The sequence below is a fragment of the Mirounga angustirostris genome, unplaced genomic scaffold, assembly GCF_029215605.1.
Source record: "Mirounga angustirostris isolate CCGP_5_RB_7025 unplaced genomic scaffold, mMirAng1.0.hap1 SCAF_1, whole genome shotgun sequence".
Classification (NCBI taxonomy): Eukaryota; Metazoa; Chordata; class Mammalia; order Carnivora; family Phocidae; genus Mirounga; species Mirounga angustirostris.
Genome location: NW_026991709.1, coordinates 2,995,964 through 3,012,935, shown reverse-complemented (window position 1 = coordinate 3,012,935; position 16,972 = coordinate 2,995,964). Strand labels below are relative to the sequence as shown.

Sequence of the window (16,972 nt, the reverse complement as noted above, 5' to 3'; positions counted from 1 at the left end):
AGCCCCGGGACACGAGTTCAGCCTGGGGCTCTCCTGAACATCCTCTTCCCAAAGATAAGTGGGCCACATCCATAGTTGGCCATCCGTGGGCCTGGCTCTTGCTGGGCCATGCTGCTCTGCCCTGCGTGCAGGAGCTGGAGCCCATGGAGCAGACGCCCCGTCCCAGGCTGCTCCCCCAACAAAAGATCTGCCTTCCTCTGAAGCCCTCTGCACACGGAGAGAGCAGGTGGTCCTGCTAAGCCGCCCGCACAGACAGAACAGAACAAACTCTGGCTTCCCGCTTCTCCTGCCCGGAGTGACCAGCGTCCACTCTGCGTGTACGTGAGCCATTCAAGCCACTGAGTTTCCAGCTACGAGTTTCCGTGCGTGCGCTGAGGTGGCCACGACCAAGGGCCACCAATGGGGGGCTTAAAACAATCAAAATCTATTCTCAGACCACCTGGAGGCGGGAAGTCTGAGAGCAAAGCTGTGCTCCCTCCTGAGGCTCTGGGGCAGGGTCCTCTCTGCCTCCTCCCGTGCCTGGTGGCCATCAGCGTCCCCCGCGGGGGGTCACACCGAGGCCCCTCCCTAAGGGCTGCTAAACCTCCCTCTGCCTTCCTGGGAAGCAGGTGTGAAGGGGCATCGCCCGGGAGCCCCACCAGTCGCGCCGCGGTAGCATGAGGTGCCGGGACTCTGGCCTCCTCTATCCACCAGGGAAGGGCGCAGGCTCCCCCGATCTCCCCACTCCACAGAGACAAGGCCAGCTGGAGACCCCGTGGTGCGTCCCCAGCAGCATCCCCCGCAGGCCCTGGCATCCCCGTCTGACTGCAGCCTCCCGGGCACTCGGTAGGGCTTCGGGGTCACTCCCTCCGCACAGGGACATGTCACGCTTCAGTAGGGTGGGAGCAGAGGGGGACTGAAATGTCCCCATGTCCACGGCTCGGCAAGGCTTCAGGCCATTTTCATGGTCCCCAGGGTCCCTGTGCTTCCACCTTGTGAACCGGGCCCCACTTCACCTCAGTGCCTCCCCTCCTCTCAGCACAGCCGTGTGTGTGCGTGTTCGTGTATGCACACGTGTTTCTGCATGCATGTGTGTGTGCAAGGTGTGACTGCCCAAACCCAGCGATCTCCACGTGGACATGCCCCCTCCGCCCGGGCAGTGTTGTGAGGCTCCCAAACCAGCCCCATACACCCTGGGGGGAGGGGCACACGCACAGATCCACAGGCGTGCACACACACACACGGCCGGGTGGTTCGAGCAAACAGCTCTCCTTGACCAGGGTCCCACTCTCAGACAGTGGTCCTGCCATCCACGCCGTGGGCTGCTCTGGGCATGTCACCGTGGCATGTATGTGTGGGGCCCCACAAAGTGTCAGGAGGTCTTGGCACCCGCTTGGGGTCCCACACCCTGTGCTCGCACCTTGCAGTGTGGAGCATCGCAGTGTGCACTGAGCCCCGGGAGCTGGGGCCCTCAGAGCCCCTCTCAGTCCTGCCCAGCTGGGGCTTCTGTACCAAAGGGCCCTCGAGGGACCCAGCACCGCTGGTTCTGGACTCGCCCCTGCCTCCGCACAGGCCGGGAGAGGGTGAGTCCCCACACACCCTGACGTCAGCCTGGCCTTCCGGACAGGAAACCTGGAGCCGGCATCCGGAGAGTCCGTCCACAGGCCCGGCCACTGCTGTACCAGGAACACTGCATCTCTGGACAAGGGCTGAGATTGCTCCCTCTGCCCCACGAAACACTCAAGAGAAGCCCCCTTCCTCCCCTCCCCTCCCCCGATGGGCAGCAAACATTCTGGTTCAGCCAGAGGGACTACCCCCAACAAGGGCAGAGCTGGGGTGACCTGGGGCGAACCGGCCCCTCCCTCTCCCCAGGGACCAAGGTCGGGTCAGCATCAGGCCATGCAGGGCAGGGAGCAACCCCACCCATCCCCCAATTTTGAGTCAGGCTTCAAGTAGGCACTCAACTAAGACCCTGGTCCCTGAGGAACCTTCTGGAACCAACACCTGGGTGTGTGGCCTGTATCCATGCTCCATTGCTCATGGGAACTCAGAGGATTTTGCTGTGCACAGACCTGTGTTCAGATCCCACCCTGTTCTCTTGGGAAGTCCCCGCTTTGAGGATCAGGGAGACTGTGGGTGTGAATGTCCTTCCCAGGGCAGTTTGTAAGGAGAGACCCCGAGGGGAGGGAGCAGGCACTCAGCGGAGTGGGTTCAGGTCCTGGATTTTCTGGCTCCTGGGGGCCGCCTCCCTGTAACCACGTGGATGGGCACTCTGGTTCCCTCTGACCTTGATGCTCAGCAGAACCCCATCACCCTGGGGGCAGACTTCAGGGGAAGCGCTGGGGCAGGGCTCAGGCAGCTGCTTTGCTAGCAAGGTCCCCAGGTTTTGGAGTGTGTCTGGGGCCTGGGTCCCAGCGGCCTGGCTGCTCACCAGCTGATGAGCTCAATGTGCAGCTTCAGTTTCCTTTTCTGCAAAGCGTCAGTTACACCCACACTGAGCATAAAGCTCTAGGTAGAATGCTCAGAATATGGCAGGTGTCAAACCAATAATACCACCAGCCATACAGTAAATACGGGAAACCACACAGAACAAAAGAAAAATTACTTTCAGTTCTACCACCCATCAGATGCAAGTTCTGAAAAATTCTACTGTATTTTCTTCCAGCTTGCCTCATATAATACATAATTACAAACTGGAATCATACTACTGTCCTTTGTAACTGTCCTTTGGGAAATTTGGATTCTTCTCAAATTTTTCCTGTCGTAGATTTATAACAATTGTAGTTAATATGTTATAAAAGAACCTGTGCGGTTGCAATTTCCTAAGGCTAAATTCCCAACTGAGATCCACAGATGCCTTCATGTCCCCTTGCTGCTTTCAAGTGCCGGTCTGTCCCCCCCCCAGGCCCAGCGTGTGGCATCGCGGTCACCGGAGAGTGGGACGCTGAGCCAGGAAGCGTCGAGCTCGAGCTCGAGCTCGAGCTCGGGGAATTCTTTGGGAGTTGCCGTCTGCCCCACACACCAGTTTGCTGGGTCACTGAGCCCCCTGCCTGCAGTGCTGTCCTTGCTGGGAGAGGCACGGGGGACACGGAGGGAGCCACAGAGGAACGCACGAGCCTGGAGCCCCGGGCACGAGCCGGCAGGGAGGGCGCCGGAGCCAGGAGGGCAGAGTCTGGCGGTCCTGGGCGCAGCCTGGTCCTTGGCCCTGCAGCCTGGGTGGGGATGAAAGGCAGATGTGTGTGGCCAGACACCCCGAAGCCCCGGTCCTAACCCCTCCCCGGCTGCCCTGTCTCTGTGTGAAGTCTCTAGCTCCTGGCCTCTGCCCTGGGTTCACCCGGCTTCTTCTGGGTCAGGAAGCTGTACCTGGAGCTTCGAGCAGGGATGCACACAGCGGTGGGTGACTGTGTGTAGATAAACCCAGGAGAGCCCTGGGGACCAGAAGCGCTCCCTTCTGCACTCACCAAAACGACCCAGGGCTGCCAGCAGCCAGAGAGGCCAGGCCCTACCTGCGCCCAGCGCTTGACATCTTTCCACTGGAAAATGTCCAAACGTACACAAAGCAGGGCAGCCTCTCTCCTCTCGGTATCCGGTGCTCACGCACACGCATGGGCTCTCCTGCAGCCTCTGGGCCGTGGGCCGCCACGCTGACCACTTCGGGCTTCTCCGTGGCGGGCTCCAGGACCAGCGACTCCACGGTTGGTTTGTCGGAGCGAGGACACAAACCCCCGCGGCATCGGCGGGTTGGGTCTCTTCCAGTTCTTGTCGTCTGGAACTGCCCTCCCTTTGCTTCTTCCGTGCCAAGGCGAATTTAAGAAACCAGGTCCAGAATCCCTCATTCAGGATGTCTCTTGGTGTCAGCAATGACCTTTAACCCCTCCATCCCCTTTTCTCTGTGATTCCCTGCAAATGAGGATCTAGATCTGGAGGCTCTATTACATGCAGGCTCACCGGCCCAGGCATGGCTGCCAGCCCCGAGCAGGGGTGTGGGTGGTGGAGCCCCATCCCTCCCCTGCGACCCACTCAGGACTGTGGGTGCCTGGAACCTCTGTCCTGGTCCGCTCACCTCGGAGCTTGAGAGCCTGCCCTCGATGGTGGCCTGAATCATCACGTCGTGAGGGCTGGAAAGATGGTGGGCCTCCATGTCCCATGGTTCATTCTAGATTCATTCACTGAAACTTTTTTTGTGAAGAAGAGCCTTCCATGTTATCACCTCGGGCTCTTCGGTTACCCCCCCGAAAAGAGAGTGTACAGGAAGATGAGGTCAATGCAGAATTCATTTCCTTTTGCTCTTCAGTTACCAGTTTCTGGAGTAAGGGATCCGAAGAAAATTTCCCCGAAAGGAACAAGTGAGGTTAAAAAAAATTTTTTTTTAATTTCTTGTTTAGGATCACGGGGAGCAGATGGATTGCATATATTAAACGCATTTGGTCAGGTGTGGCCCTGGCTCTCCCAATGCTGCTGCCGGGGAGATGCCTGTCCAGTGGCCGGTGGCGGGACCTCAAGTGGCCATGACGCTTTCCTTGGTTCTGGCAGGAGATGGGTCTTGGGCCCACTGTGTCTCTTTAAAAGCTTTTTAAACATGAGCTTTTTAAAAGGGGGGCAAGGTGTTCGGAGACCTAACATGAGCTTTTTAAAAGGGGGGCAAGGTGTTCGGAGACCTAAATCCAGGTACTCGGTGCCAGATTTTGTGGTCATTGCTTCCTGTCTGTCTGGTGTGGTGACAAGAGCTAGGAAATGTGGGCGCCTGGGTGGCTCAGTCATTAAGTGTCTGCCTTCGGCTCAGGTCATGATCCCAGGATCCTGGGATCGAGCCCTGCATCGGGCTCCCTGCTCCGCGGGAAGCCTGCTTCTTCCTCTCCTACTCCCCCTGCTTGTGTTCCTGCTCTCACTATGTCTCTCTCTGTCAAATAAATAAAATCTTTAAAAAAAAAAGAGAGCTAGGAAATGTGCATTCTGTTTTTAAAGCACGAGATTACACTAACATTTCCAGTTCAAATTTAGGATCGTGGGGTTGTACGTAACGGATCTGATTCTGATTTGTATGCCTTTCCTCTCACACAGGTAACTGGATCCCCACAACATTCGTGTAATGACTTATTGGCATTATTTCAGAAAATACACAGTATTCCGAATAACAATGTCAGATTTCATACCAACAGTAAGACTTACTGAATGATATTTGTAATTTCTTTATTGTCTTTTGTCCTTAAAAAGCATCACATTAAAAACAATCTAAATACCATGCTCCAAAGTCCTTTGAAATAAATTTTTCCTTTGGTTGTGTTACAAACTTTATATAAATTTATAGAAATACGTGGGGTATTTTTGGTAAGGATACTTTCTTTTTCAATTTAAGTTTATTTTTTGAATATGAAAACATTTACATAGTTCTGAAGTCAGACCCTGTGAGATCACAGGGAACGTCCGTACCGGTCTCTGGCCCCGCAGCCGGCACGGCGCTCCTGGGGCCCTCCTCATTCCCCACGTGACAAGGGCACTCAGAGCATCTTCTGTCCTAATGAGATGACTCAGGGGGGCTCCTGGGTGGGCCTGGTCCCCAGAAGGAGCAGCGGTGACTGGAAGCTCGGAACTTTCAGGCCACCCCGCCCCCCGCCCAGTTCTCCAGGGAGGGGGAGGGGCTGGGAATGGGTCAATGAGCCATCGCAGGCCTCCGTGAGGACCCCCCATAAATCCCAACAGGACGGGGTCTGGAGAGCTCCCAGGTGGGTGCACACGTCCACACGGAGAGGGTGACGCACCCCAACTCCACGGACAGAAGCTCCTGTGCTCGGGACCCTCCCGGGCCCGCCCCATACGCCTCTCCATCTGGCTGTTCATCTGCACCCTTTATCATGTCCTTTATTATATAACGAACCCGTAAACGTGTTTCCTTGAGATCTGTGAGTCGTTCTAGCAAATTCGTTGGACCCGAGGAGGGGTCGTGGGAACCCTGATCTGTAGCCTGTGGTCGGAAGTGGGGGTCTGCTGGAACCTGCTGCTCATGTTAGCATCTGAAGTCGGGGCTGCGTGGGGGGGACTGGGGTAGGGTGTTGTGGGACTGAGCCCCCACCTGCGGGATCTGATGCTGTCTCTGGGCAGATGGTGCCAGAATGGAGTTAAATTGTAGGACACCCAGCTGGGGTTGTGGACAATGGCTTGCCGTGGGGACCAGAGCCCCCACGTTTGGTGACACGGTGTCAGAAGCAAAGTGTTTGGGGTGCGTGGTCAGGAAGACAGGAAAAGGGTGAGGTGGCTTTTCTATACGAACACTAGAGCTAAGTGGATGCAGTGAGGTTTCACTGTCCTCCCTGACTCTGCCCACCCCGAAAATCACTGTTTTTAATAGTTTCTGATTTATCATTCCAGGGCTTTGATTCTTTGCAAATATAAACAAACACGCAATGTTCATACTTTTACCTTTTATTAGACAAGAGCCAGCACACACCACCTACTGCATCCCAGTTTGTCCACTTCACAGTCTATCTGTAAACTGGAGGGAGAGGGAGGATGGACCCCGGAGGGGGGACCCCAGCCAGCCGGAAGCGGGGCCCGAGAGTTTTGCACGCTCAGTGGCAAGCACGGGAGGCCCGGAGCGTCTAGGGAAGCTGGGCACTGGGGGGGCGGGGTGCGGGGGGAGACACCCTTTAGATCAGGTTCCTCATCCGTCGTGTGGGATCGTGGGACAGTGGACTGGGTTGAACAGGGTTCCCCCAAAGTTCATGTGCACCTGAAACAGCACATCGTGCCTTTATTTGGAAATAAGGTCTTTGTAGATGTAACCAAGTTAAGATGTGGTCATAAGGGATTAGAGGGGGCCCTCACCCCAACGGCTGGCGTCTTCGTGAGCAGAGGACCCGCAGACACACACGGAGAAGGCCATGTGACAGAGCCTGGGGTGACGTGCCACAAGCCACGGAACACGGAGGAGTCCGGGTAACCGGCCACAGCCGTGACAGGCAGGCAGGACCCGCCCTGGAACCTTCCGGGGAGCACAGCCCTGCTGATGCCTGGGGCTCAGGCTCTGGCGTCCAGAGAGGGAGGTGCGTGGGTTAAGCCCCCAGAACGTGGCACATGACAGAGACGGGCTCACGTGTGAGGTCACTTTCTGCTCTGGACCCAGCGGACTACTCCAGATGAAGTGGCACGGGGGGGGGGGGGGGGGGGGGCGGAAACAGGCCCCCAGGGCCCCGTTCCCATGGAGACCGCCCCGGGCACAATCAGCTCCCTCCATGCTCGTGATCACTCAAGTGAGAACAGCGACTGGAAAGAGACAATAAAAGATTCTCAATTACACACGCATCTCCCGGGCAAAGTTACATTTCCATAAACATTGCAGAAGCGGCTCGGAGCGCGTGGCTGCTGGGGGCGGCCCGCACACCAGGCCCGTGGCCAGCCCCGGCCCCTCCCGAACTCAGGCACCTCTCCGCTGGTGTGGTGGGACATTCCCTCCGGGGGGGCCCTGTCACCCCAGACCCAGCAGTTCAAAGCGGGACTCGCCTTGCGTCCACCACCTCACCTTGCTCTCCCCACCGACGCACCCGTGTCCTCTCCATCTGTGCGTCCCTCTGTGTCTGCCCTGGGGCCGCCTCGGACGCCCCGCCTTCTGCTCATCGAGGGACCAGCACACCATTGCCACCAGATGGTCGCTTGGCGCCTGGCCCGAGCCCTGGCTCTATCATGCACCCGCGCTCGCAGCCGCTGCCTCCGGCACCTCGGTCAGCCCCAGGCCGAGGGCAGGCGCTGTTACCCAGCCGCGCGGGGCCATCTGTCCACGGAGAGTCGCGGAATTAGGACGGACCAAGCCGGTGTCAGTCGCCTGCCCGGCCCAGCTGACCACTGTCTATGGAGGGGCTGGAGAGAGGAAAGCCTCTTCTCCGTTCGCTGGACGCTGCCTCATGCTCTGTGGCTCCTGTGAGGGCCTGGGGGAGGCGGGCTGCCGAGGGGAGTCTTAGAACACCGCAGAATCCGCTGCCCTGCTCTGGGCTCCCCCAGGCGCCCACACCTGGTAGCTCCACCTCCTGTCAGCTGGCCGGGGTGGGGGGGTGCCCCGCAGCCTGCCCCTGGGCAGGAGGGCCCTGAGCGGCGGGGTGCGCGTCTAGAGGATGAGCAGCCCCCCCACTGGCAGGACTCACAGACCTGCCCATGTCCCCAGAGACACGTGGCTGGGGGGGCGGTGAGGGGAAGGGAGACAGGTGGGGGTGCGCGTCTAGAGGATGAGCAGCCCCCCCACTGGAGGGGCTTACAGACCTGCCCAGGTTTTCACTATGTTCATGCGAATTCTTAGGAGGAGGAACTCATGGTTTGGAAATATTTTATGCCGTTCTTAGTTCCGGGAATTAATTCTTTGATAAGGGTCCATTCTCGTTGCTTGCAAAGATTCTTTAGGAAACAGCTCAGCTGGCCCAGCCTAGATGGGCAGTTTCAGAAGCAGCGCAAGGGTGAGGGGGGTCTGCACGTGTATCTGCCCAAACCTGAGATCCCCTCCCCGACTTTTCAGAGCCAGGAAGGCTTTATCTTACCAGTACCCTCTCATTGGTTTGCTCCCCATAACCGTCTACAGAACCCCGTTTCAATACATTGAGAATTAGCATTGCTCAGTGGCACTGAGGATTCCTTTCGGTTGCAAATGACGGGACCCCAAGCCAAGCTCATTTCAGAAAAGAAGAGAGTTTGCTGGTTGATTTAACTAGCAAGTGTAGGATGCAGCTACCTTCAGGCACAGCCGCATCCAGGATCTGGAAAGCCACACTGGGCACCACCTTAACTCAGACTCTAAACTTGATTTCACTGATGCTGGCCTTGCTCCCAGGCAAAGATGATGGCCTGGGAGCTCGAGGCCTGGGGGGTCCCCAGAACTCCCAGCTTGGAGGATCAGGGTCGTTCTGCCTTCACCCTTCCAGAAAAATCCTGGGCAGGGTTTGGATTGTGCGGACTTGGGTCACATGGCCGTTGCTGAGCTAATTCCTGTGGGTGGGGGAGCACCGACCGCTCTCTGGTTGGCTGGCCTCGGGTCGCGCGACTCCAGCCAGCTCCTGTGACCGCTCTGGGGACAGGGAGGCTGTCCCACCGACAACAGAAGCCATCGTGAGGGTAAGAGGGGGTGAGGAGGTTTCCCTGAAGGGAAGCAAAGGGGGGTTTTGGTACTAGATGAAGAGGACATTGTGTCTGGGAAGGCGAAAGCCACCAGCGCCCAACAGCACGTGAATTGTTGCTGCCGTTGCCCCTAGAAGATCTTGCATTTCGGGGCCTGACACCTCACCCAGGAGCGCCTCCTACTCTCTCAGGCCCAGGGGGGTCCCACAGAGCTCACAGTGCTAGGCAGTAAGTGCTCCACGAATGTTTGGTATGTAGAGGCATCCAGTGGGCTCTTGCAACCTGGCAAATCATTGAATCCTTCTACCCTATACCCCCCAGGCTGTAGCGCTCACCCTTGAGGAGGGTCCATGTCTGCGCGTGAGACAGATGGACAGAAGCAGAGGGGTGTGCACCAGGGTCTACCCTCAAAGCGCCGTCCCCGCCCCTGATGCTGGGGTGCAGTGCCCTTCAGGGGTCTGGCTTGGAGATCCCCCACCCCCCACCCCATACACGAGTTACCTAAATTCTTCTCCCTTCCATTCGCATCAGCCGCAGGTCAGGACCCACATGGGTTTGACGCTAATGGAAAATCTGCCTTGTGACTTCTGGAGTGGCCTGAGCCATCGGGCGTGTGACAGTGAGGGGGGCCAGGCTGAGCTGCCTCTCCCCAGGGGGGGCTGGGAGGGGGCACACTCGGGCCTGCCATGCCCGCGAGGTTGGCTTCTGGGCTCCAGGACGAGGACAGACAGGGAAGGTTGTGGCAGAAGGGCCCACCCAGCGGTCAGCTTAAAGGGGGTCAGCCCTCAGCTGGCCCTGGCTCGGCTGGGTGGGAACAGTTCCAGAATTCCAGGCATTTGCAAATGGAACAGCTGCTGGGACAGTCTGGGGCCTCAGCGTCCTGCCCCCACCCTGGAGCCCCCTTCCCCTAACCCAGCCTGTCAGATCAGCGGCTTGTGAAGCCCACAGGCAGGAGGCGTGCAGGAGGTGTGGGGGAGATTCGAGGAGGGAAAAAAGAGTGCCTTAGCCAGCACCTCAAACAGAAACCCTTCCCAAACCCCGAAAGTGAGGGCTTTCTTCTTTGCAGATCTGCCTGTGTTTCTGGGTTTCCAGGGGCCTGGCTGGGGCTGGAAATAGAAATGCATTCCGTGCATTCATTCACTTAGCAAATATTTACTAAGCACCTCCCATGGGCCAGGCCTGGGCCAGGCCCGGCTTCCTCCTCCTCCTCCTCATCGTATGTCAGTGAGCAAAACAGACAAACCCATGCCTTTACGGAATTGGTGCCCGAGTGTGGGAAGACAGAACAAAAGCAAAAGGAGGACAAAGGATTAAAGTAGTCGATGGAGAGGTGCTAAGTGCTACATGAAAAGCAGGGCAGGCAGAAGGGGGACGGCCTGGAGCGGACGGTCACGCTTTGCCTGTGCGGGCCCATCGAGGCAGCACGGGGCTGTGAGCGGAGGGCCCACGTCACCCGCGAGTGTGGTCAGGCTCCCCTTAGCTGCGGCGTGGAGCACAGATGGTGGCGAGGCGGCAGGGGAGCCGGTGGGAGTCCGCTGCGTGATGCAGGGGTGGAGTGGGCAGATCCGGGGTGTGTTCTGAGGATGGAGCCGGTGGGGTTTCCCGGAAACGAGGAGAACTTGGATTAGGTCCGCACCATGTCCGCGGGGGATGCTGTGGTGCTGGAAGGCGGGGGCGCCGTGGCTCAGCTTACCGGATACTGACGAGGCAGGTGCAGCGGGTCCCGGTCGAGGAAGCCGGTCTACCAGCCTGGAGGGGTGCAGGGAGGCATCGGGAGTCACGGGGACGGTTTGCTCTTGTGAAAAATGTATTTAGTTCAGAGACGTGTGCCACAATGACTCAACGTTTACCGAGCAGCCCCACCGTGCCCCCTGGAGAACCGGCCCCCAGCTGCCGGGGGGTGTGCAGCACCCGGCACCTTCTAGAGGCTGGGCCTGGCCCCTCAGAGCCCCTTCCAGAGCCCTGACTGCTGCGTGGGGACAGGGTCTGAAAGTGACGCTGCGCTGTGACCAACATCTTGTAATGCAGCAAGAAGTGACGAGGCGAGCTCCCCCCCACTCCCCCCCACTCTCCCACCACCCTCCAGTGGGGCTGCCCCTCGCCTCAGGGGGCAAAAGGAAGATGCAGAGCGTGTGCGGTGCGAGTATGTGTGAATGTGTGCGTGCGAGCGTTGCAGGTGTGCGTGCGTCTGTGTGTATCTGTGTGTGTATACACGTTTGTACTGGTTTAAAAAGTGACCAAGTGAACTCATGCAGAAAGAACCCAAGGTCAGGAAGGGCTCTGCCATGTGGACTTGGAATGTGTGAACCCAGGTCCTCGGAAGGAAGGGAGCAGAGTGCAGGCTGCAGCAGGATTGGGCATGGGCACACAGCGGGAGCTGGCCCGTCCCCTCACCCCCCGCCCCGGGCTCCCGGCCCCACGGCTCGCAGTGGGCAGAGAAGCTACTCACTGACCGGGACCAGGGCGGAGAAGGGAGACCTGAAGGGGTTGGAGGGCGAGAAGAGGAAGTACATGTTGTCTGGGTGGGGGGGCATCGGGGGCGGGAGGGACCCTGTGCGGAGGCCACTTCCTCTGAACAGCCTGGTGGGACCCTGGAGAATACGTAACCCAGATAGGAGGGGGTGAGCTGCGGGCACTGGAGCCTCCCCCGGAGAGTGACCTGTGCTCAGTGGTTGACGGTGGCTCAAGGGGGCAGCGCCAGTCAGTGGGAACAGTGGCTAGGTGGCGGGTTCCCAGCTAGCAGGACTGTCCTGGCCAGCAGCGATCTCCTGTGGTCAGGCAGCCTCCCTCTGTGTAGGCAGCCAGCCTGACGGCGGCGGGGAGGACGGCCGATCATTTGTGTAGAGTTTCAAAAGGAAAACCGGAGCTTGATTGCATGTTGGCCTGACAGCAGATAGCAACACACCGGCAGATAGCTCCAGACGCTCTAGGGAAGGGCTTCCCTCATTTCCAGTGCTGGGAACTTCATTATCACTGCCATCAGCACCACCTCCACCTTTGTCTCTACCTCCATCGTCACCTCCCCTATCACCTCCGCCACCTCCACCTCCACCACCTCCATCACCTTCACCATCACCTCCACCATCACCATCACCTCCTCCACCACCATCACCTCCTCCACCTCCGCCACCTCCACCTCCACCACCTCCATCATCATCACCTCCACCTCCACCATCACCATCACCTCCACCACCATCACCTCCTCCACCACCTTCACCTCCACCATCACCATCACCTCCACCACCTCCATCACCTTCACCATCACCTCCTCCACCACCATCACCTCCTCCACCTCCGCCACCTCCACCTCCACCATCACCATCACCTCTACCTTCACCTTCACCGTCACCTCCACCACCATTATGATCACTGTCTAATGGCTACTATTTGGGGGGTAATGACCAGATACTTGTTCACTCCATAAATTTTCTCATCCCAGACTTTACCACCCCTTTACCACCCTGCCCTGCCTACACTGTGCCCCGGTAGGCTGCCCACCTGCTAGGTGACTCTGCCCAGCTGACTCCCTCACCCTCTGGCTTCCAGCAGGGGCTTCCTGCTGATTGGAGGGCGCGGCAGGACGTCAGATGGAGGAGAGCAGAAGGGAGGGACACTCGTTCTTCTTCACCGGGCTGTAGGAGCACAGATCCCACCAGGTGGCCCTTCCTGAGGCCCTGGCCCTGGCTCTGGTAACCACCGCCTTCCCACACTCCTTCGGCCTGGGGGTGGTCACGGGTCCCTTGATGCCTCAGCCGCTCTGGTGGTTCCCTCAATCCTGCCAACACCTCTGAAAATGCTCTTTTCATTAACAAATCTCGTTGCCCCCCCATAAGTGGGCCATCTGTTTCCTGTCCTATTCTGAGAGATGCCAGTCTCGTGGCAGGCCAGGCACAGCACGCACATCCTGGAGAGTCCCAGCAGCACCTGCACAAAACCCCATTAAAGTGGCTGGCTGCACCTGTGCCCAGGGCATCTGGGCTGAGGCCAGGGACACAGCCTGCCCTGAGGAGCCCCGGGGGGCCTACAAGACAGCAAGGGCCCCAGCCTGACAGAGTCCAACTCCAGGAGCTGGGGTGGTGAGCAGGTAGGAGGGAGCCTGTTGGGCTCAGGCCTGGGTGCAATGGGGATTTGTCCATGACTGGAGGGGAGATCCAAAGGGGCCCCTGGAACCTGCCCTGCCCCCCCCCCCCGGGTGCTGGGAGGCTCTGCTGGGTGGGGGAGACAGGGAAAGACAGACCCCTCTTCATGGGGAATACCATGCCCTCTCCAAACAGCGCTGCGGGGGTGGGGTAAGCACAAAGCTTCTCCTCTTTCTTCTGCGCTAAAGCCGCTCTCTCTGCTGACTTCCCTTCCTGCCTGGCTTCCCCCTTTGCTCCCCCTGCCCCCACCCTGCTTTCCCCTTTCCCCTTCCCCACCAGGGCTCTGCTGTCAGCCAGTCATGACCTTCCAAAGAGAACAAGCCCTTGGCACAGGGTCGCTAGGCCCGTCCTCAGCCTCTCCTGTCTCTTGGACTCTGTGGATGGGATCCCTGCGGGGCCTGTCCAGCCCAGCCCATCTGGAGGATCTGCAGAAGCAGGACATGCCATTTCCACGTGTGGGACTTTGTCATCTATCTGGGCCTGGCTCCTTTGCAAAGTGTCCTCATTCCTGAGCCCTGGGGACAAAAGACTTATCAGACTGGGACCTCTGCTGGGTGGGGGAGACAGGTGCAGTCTCAGGACAGGCTGAGAGTTGGCCCAGTGAACAGGTGAGGGCTGCAGAACCCATGCAGCTGGGAGGGGGGCTGGCCCAGGGCTCAGGGCTCTGCTTCCCTTCCTCTGGGCTCCAGGCTTCTTCCACAGCCGACCTGGCACCGTTCGATTCCTTCCAGATCCGACCCTCAGTGTGACCACAGTGATAGTCACGTTATTCCCCACAGGGCCCCTGCCCTCAAGCCTGCCCTCCCCCTCCTCCCTCTCTCCCTCCTTCTGTCCCCCCCCCACTCGGGTGACAATAGTGACGTCAACAACTGAAAGCCCCAGCACCTGCTGGTCACCAGATCCATGCAGCATTTGGGGGCGGCTCCCTTTCCTTGAGCACACCCCTCACCGTGGAAGCCATGGGCTGGGCCCCATGGATCTGGGAGAGGTCTCAAGTACCCATGACAAAATCACGTCTTCAGAATCTCGTGTTTTCATTTAAAACAAAATTCATTCACATATGGCACGCTCCTCCTTGCCAATCGATGCTTTATAATGAATGCTCCGCGGAGGCTCTGCTGACCCCTCCCCAGAGCCTCCAGGCCCGAGCATCGTGCCGCATCTGGTGATGGCAGGGCACCCATGTCATGGTGACCAAGTGATAGCACATCGCCCAACAGGCAGGCAGGGGAGCCAGACCCAGAGTCTGGTCTTGGCCAGCCTAGGGCAGGGTGGGGACCTGGCTGCCCGAAAAAAGGCCTGTTTACCCGGCCAGGAGGACGCCAGCCGCAGGCCTGCCAGGCCCTGTGGGATCCACCCACGGAATCACAATGGGCAGCTTGTGCCCTAGCCATCCTCCTGGGGCCACCCCGGGCCTGGTGCCGTGGACAAGGCAAGCGGGGGGGTGGGGGGGGGGGGACGGGCAGGGAGGAACCTTTGTGTCCTTGGCAAGGCCAGATGCTCGTGCGTGCCTATGGGTCAGCTGAGACAGTGCGGGCAGAGTGGGCCCCAAAGCTGTCCACATCCTCATTCTGGAAACTGGGAATGTGTTACCTTCCACGGCAAAGGGGACTTCAGGTCGCTGATTCCCTGACCCGAAGGTGGGAAGGTGTCCTAGATCCTCTGGGCGGGCCCCAGGCTGCCAGGGTCCCTTAACTGGAAGAGGCAGGGAAGGAGCATCAAGGTCAGAGAGATGTTGGCTGTGAATGGGGGGAAGGCCACGAGCCGAGGGGTGCAGATACCTCTAGAAGCTGGAAAACAGATTCTCCCCTGGAGCCTCCAGAAGCAGCCAGCCCCACCACACCTTGCTTTTAGCCCTGTGAGACCCTGCAGGACCTTGGACCCAGGAGACTGTAAGAGGAGAAATCTGTGTGTGCCAGGCCACCGAGTGAGTGGTCATTTGTCACCCCAGCGACAGGAACCATGCAGGAATCGGTTTCTGCCCTCCACAGCGGCAAGGCACCATGAGGCAGTTACCCCCTGGCTGAGCCTCGGATTCCCCGTCTGAATCTTAAGGACAATAACCTCCCTCCAGAAGGGTCCGGGACCGTGCACGCGGGACACTTAATCCCGCGGCTGCACACAGTAGGAGGGTGTCCCCCTGGTCAGGCCACCTCCTTCCTCCCCATGGCACGGGCCCCACACCCTGGTTCGTCCACTCGTGTGGAGTAGGGCTTGTTGCTGGGGCAAGGGGGGGACGGGGAGCCTGTGGGATGGGCAGGGGGGAGGCAGAGGGGATGGGCTGGGGAGCTTGGAAAAGAGAGCGTGTCCCTCCAAGATGACCGAGGGCATGGCGTATGGTTGAACCAGGGCCACCTGCGCCTGCGGCTCAAATGGGTTGGATCCTATCCGGCCCAGAGCTGCACGTGGGGGGTGGTCGGATCAGATCCTCTGCAAGGAGCCCAGGAGTAGCCAGGGAAACCTGCAAAGATGAGGGTTTTCTTTCTTCTTTCTTTCTTTTTTTAAATTTTGATTTCCTTATTTTTTTATTTTTTTTTATTAGTTTCAGAGGTAGAGGTCAGTGATTCATCAGTCTTATGTAACACCCAGTGCTCATTACATCCTGTACCCTCCTTAATGCCCATCACCCGGTTACACCATCCTCCCCACCCCCCTCCCCTCCAGCAACCCTCAGTTTGTTTCCTATGATTAAGAGTCTCTCATGGTTTGTCTCCTTCTCTGATTTCTTCTTGTTTTATTTTCCCTCCCTTCCCCTATGAGCCTCTGTGCTGTTTCTTAAATTCCACATATGACTGAGATCATATGATAATTGTCTTTCTCTGATTGACTTATTTCACTTAGCATAATACCCTCCAGTTCCATCCACATCGTTGTGAATGACAAGATTTCCTTGTTTTTGATGGCTGCGTGATATTCCATTGTCTCTATATGCCACGTTGTCTTTATCCATTCAAGAGCAGGATGTGGAAGGGTTTGGAAGCAGGGACAGTAGGGAGGGTGGCAGGGTGCTGGGCGGGGGTCATTGGGGACAGCTGGAGTGGAGGGGTGGACACAGGGGCAGAGGAAAGGAAACCAGAGAGGGCCTCTCTGGAGTAGGGGAGGGTGGAGGGACGTTGCCAGGGTGGTCAGGGCCAGCAGGCCGGGCTGGTGGTTGGTGTGCAGCTGGACCCCGAGCGGGGCCCTCCGCAGCCCCACCAGGCACCCCCTGACCGGGAAGGGGGTGATCCCCAGGTGGAGACAGCTGCTTCTGGGTATCTCCCCATCTCTACCAGTGTCCGGGGGCCACCACCCAGAGCACCACACACCGAGGCGTAAACAACACTAACCTGGCGGTCTAGATGCTGCCCTTCGCTCTGGAACTTGCTCCTGCCTCACTTAGCCCGTGGATACGCCGTCCAGCACCACGGAGCGGGAGGCCCTCCCACAGGGACACCTGGTCACCTGGTAACCAGGCCTCTGCCCCATGGCTGACCTGCCCTTTGCACTTTGCGAGGGCTTGGAAGGGGGGAAGAGTACTGTCCTTGAAGGCCTCCAGACTAGTCCCAACCCCATGGCGTGAGGGTGGCAGGGCCGTGTTCCCCCTGGCAGATCTCCAGGAGGGACCATCCCACGGCCCTCTCCCAGCTCCTGGTGCTGCTGGCCATTCTTGGGGTTCCCAGTCTCTGCCTCCATCCTCACATGGCTTCCTCTGTGTCTGTGTGTCCTCTTCTGTCTCTGCTCAGGACACTCTCCAAGGATTTAGGGCCCACCCTGCTCCAGCC

The 16,972-nt window shown here is 58.7% G+C and overlaps 1 long non-coding RNA gene across 1 annotated transcript; it reads left to right on the top strand.

Moving 5' to 3' along the window:
* The first annotated feature begins 8,811 nt into the window (after nt 1-8,811).
* LOC135362556 (uncharacterized) lies at nt 8,812-16,531 on the top strand. Its single transcript, XR_010407390.1, has 3 exons — nt 8,812-9,069; nt 12,619-13,156; nt 13,491-16,531. It is a non-coding gene; the product is annotated as an uncharacterized LOC135362556 (long non-coding RNA).
* The last annotated feature ends 441 nt before the right edge of the window (nt 16,532-16,972 follow it).